Here is a 4,272-nt window from a genome sequence, read left to right on the forward strand (position 1 = left end):
AGCATACCGTCAAATCTTGCGTAGGCGGCCTCTCACAAGTCTGGAAGTATTGAGGCGGTTGCAAACGCCCAGCACGCGTCTCCGGGGTGTGCCCCTCCCTCACGGACGCCGCCGCCGCCGGCACCTGGAGGGGGGAAACGGACGCGTCGGGTCTACACGGAGTGGATGTAGCTGTGGGCCTGGCCCGGATGTTGCTCCAAAGTGTTCCTCTGGGCCGACCTAACACAACCGGGTGGAGAGGTCCACTGGTCAAAGCCCGTCCGTGCAAAGTCAAAGGGCTAGATCCCGTGGTCAAACGCTACAGGGTTAGGCGGGACGGGGGCCCTGGGGGGGGGTAGCAATCCCACCGGAGCGTCGTACCGAGCCCTCATACATGCGGGGTGGTGTTGTGGCATGTCCGAAGAGGCGGCACGCGTCTCCGGGTTGTGGCCCCCCTCACGGACGGCAATGAAACGCTAGTAGACGTTCTGCGGTAACGATGCAGCGTGAATATTATTAAATACTTGGAGCGTGATAAAATCATGAGTTTTTTACACAACGTGGGCACATGTGCTATAGGACTGATGGTAATTTTTCATAATTTTTTGTGATGGAGAAGTATCTGAACACTTCCCTCTACGCGGATTGCTCTTCGCACGTCTACGACTGTGGCCGGCGGCCTCCGGGGGCTAGCATACCGTCAAATCTTGCGTAGGCGGCCTCTCACAAGTCTGGAAGTGTTGAGGCGGTTGCAAACGCCCAACACGCGTCTCCGGGGTGTGCGCCCCCCCTCACGGAAGCCGCCGCCGCCGGAACCTGGAGGGGGGAAACGGACGCGTCGGGTCTACACGGAGTGGATGTAGCTGTGGGCCTGGCCCGGATGTTGCTCCAAAGTGTTCCTCTGGGCCGACCTAACACAACCGGGTGGAGAGGTCCACTGGTCAAAGCCCTTCCGTGCAAAGTCAAAGGGCTAGATCCCGTGGTCAAACGCTACAGGGTTAGGCGGGACGGGGGCCCTGGGGGGGACGGGGGGTAGCAATCTCACCGGAGCGTCGTACCGGGCCCTCATACATGCGGAGTAGTGTTGTGGCATGTCCGAAGAGGCGGCACGCGTCTCCGGGTTGTGGCCCCCCTCACGGACGGCAATGAAACGGTAGTAGACGTTCTGCGGTAACGATGCAGCGTGAATATTATTAAATACTTGGAGCGTGATAAAATCATGAGTTTTTTACACAACGTGGGCACATGTGCTATAGGACTGATGGTAATTTTTCATAATTTTTTGTGATGGAGAAGTATCTGAACACTTCCCTCTACGCGGATTGCTCTTCGCACGTCTACGACTGTGGCCGGCGGCCTCCGGGGGCTAGCATACCGTCAAATCTTGCGTAGGCGGCCTCTCACAAGTCTGGAAGTGTTGAGGCGGTTGCAAACGCCCAGCACGCGTCTCCGGGGTGTGCGCCCCCCTCACGGACGCCGCCGCCGCCGGAACCTGGAGGGGGGAAACGGACGCGTCGGGTCTACACAGAGTGGATGTAGCTGTGGGCCTGGCCCGGATGTTGCTCCAAAGTGTTCCTCTGGGCCGACCTAACACAACCGGGTGGAGAGGTCCACTGGTCAAAGCCCGTCCGTGCAAAGTCAAAGGGCTAGATCCCGTGGTCAAACGCTACAGGGTTAGGCGGGACGGGGGCCCTGGGGGGGTAGCAATCTCACCGGAGCATCGTACCGGGCCCTGATACATGCGGAGTGGTGTTGTGGCATGTCCGAAGAGGCGGCACGCGTCTCCGGGTTGTGGCCCCCCTCACGGACGGCAATGAAACGGTAGTAGACGTTCTGCGGTAACGATGCAGCGTGAATATTATTAAATACTTGGAGCGTGATAAAATCATGAGTTTTTTACACAACGTGGGCACATGTGCTATAGGACTGATGGTAATTTTTCATAATTTTTTGTGATGGAGAAGTATCTGAACACTTCCCTCTACGCGGATTGCTCTTCGCACGTCTACGACTGTGGCCGGCGGCCTCCGGGGGCTAGCATACCGTCAAATCTTGCGTAGGCGGCCTCTCACAAGTCTGGAAGTGTTGAGGCGGTTGCAAACGCCCAGCACGCGTCTCCGGGGTGTGCGCCCCCCCTCACGGACGCCGCCGCCGCCGGAACCTGGAGGGGGGAAACGGACGCGTCGGGTCTACACAGAGTGGATGTAGCTGTGGGCCTGGCCCGGATGTTGCTCCAAAGTGTTCCTCTGGGCCGACCTAACACAACCGGGTGGAGAGGTCCACTGGTCAAAGCCCGTCCGTGCAAAGTCAAAGGGCTAGATCCCGTGGTCAAACGCTACAGGGTTAGGCGGGACGGGGGCCCTGGGGGGTAGCAATCTCACCGGAGCGTCGTACCGGACCCTGATACATGCGGAGTGGTGTTGTGGCATGTCCGAAGAGGCGGCACGCGTCTCCGGGTTGTGGCCCCCCTCACGGACGGCAATGAAACGGTAGTAGACGTTCTGCGGTAACGATGCAGCGTGAATATTATTAAATACTTGGAGCATGATAAAATCATGAGTTTTTTACACAACGTGGGCACATGTGCTATAGGACTGATGGTAATTTTTCATAATTTTTTGTGATGGAGAAGTATCTGAACACTTCCCTCTACGCGGATTGCTCTTCGCACGTCTACGACTGTGGCCGGCGGCCTCCGGGGGCTAGCATACCGTCAAATCTTGCGTAGGCGGCCTCTCACAAGTATGGAAGTGTTGAGGCGGTTGCAAACGCCCAGCACGCGTCTCCGGGGTGTGCGCCCCCCCTCACGGACGCCGCCGCCGCCGGAACCTGGAGGGGGGAAACGGACGCGTCGGGTCTACACAGAGTGGATGTAGCTGTGGGCCTGGCCCGGATGTTGCTCCAAAGTGTTCCTCTGGGCCGACCTAACACAACCGGGTGGAGAGGTCCACTGGTCAAAGCCCGTCCGTGCAAAGTCAAAGGGCTAGATCCCGTGGTCAAACGCTACAGGGTTAGGCGGGACGGGGGCCCTGGGGGGGTAGCAATCTCACCGGAGCGTCGTACCGGGCCCTGATACATGCGGAGTGGTGTTGTGGCATGTCCGAAGAGGCGGCACGCGTCTCCGGGTTGTGGCCCCCCTCACGGACGGCAATGAAACGGTAGTAGACGTTCTGCGGTAACGATGCAGCGTGAATATTATTAAATACTTGGAGCATGATAAAATCATGAGTTTTTTACACAACGTGGGCACATGTGCTATAGGACTGATGGTAATTTTTCATAATTTTTTGTGATGGAGAAGTATCTGAACACTTCCCTCTACGCGGATTGCTCTTCGCACGTCTACGACTGTGGCCGGCGGCCTCCGGGGGCTAGCATACCGTCAAATCTTGCGTAGGCGGCCTCTCACAAGTCTGGAAGTGTTGAGGCGGTTGCAAACGCCCAGCACGCGTCTCCGGGGTGTGCCCCCCCCCCTCACGGACGCCGCCGCCGCCGGCACCTGGAGGGGGGAAACGGACGCGTCGGGTCTACACAGAGTGGATGTAGCTGTCGGTTTGGCCCGGATGTTGCTCCAAAGTGTTCCTCTGGGCCGACCTAACACAACCGGGTGGAGAGGTCCACTGGTCAAAGCCCGTCCGTGCAAAGTCAAAGGGCTAGATCCCGTGGTCAAACGCTACAGGGTTAGGCGGGACGGGGGCCCTGGGGGGTAGCAATGCCACCGGAGCGTCGTACCGAGCCCTCATACATGCGGGGTGGTGTTGTGGCATGTCCGAAGAGGCGGCACGCGTCTCCGGGTTGTGGCCCCCCTCACAGACGGCAATGAAACGGTAGTAGACATTCTGCGGTAACGATGCAGCGTGAATATTATTAAATACTTGGAGCGTGATAAAATCATGAGTTTTTTACACAACGTGGGCACATGTGCTATAGGACTGATGGTAATTTTTCATAATTTTTTGTGATGGAGAAGTATCTGAACACTTCCCTCTACGCGGATTGCTCTTCGCACGTCTACGACTGTGGCCGGCGGCCTCCGGGGGCTAGCATACCGTCAAATCTTGTGTAGGCGGCCTCTCACAAGTCTAGAAGTGTTGAGGCGGTTGCAAACGCCCAACACGCATCTTCGGGGTGTGCCCCCCCCCCCTCACGGACGGCGTCGCCGCCGGCACCTAGAGGGGGGAAACGGACGCGTCGGGTCTACACGGAGTGGATGTACGCCGCGCCCCTCCCCTTCCCTCGCCCCTCCCCGCCTCCACCCCGACCCTCTCCGCCCCCTCCTCGCCGCCCGCTCCA

The sequence above is a fragment of the Triticum aestivum genome, chromosome 2A (assembly GCF_018294505.1).
Source record: "Triticum aestivum cultivar Chinese Spring chromosome 2A, IWGSC CS RefSeq v2.1, whole genome shotgun sequence".
Lineage (NCBI taxonomy): Eukaryota > Viridiplantae > Streptophyta > Magnoliopsida > Poales > Poaceae > Triticum > Triticum aestivum.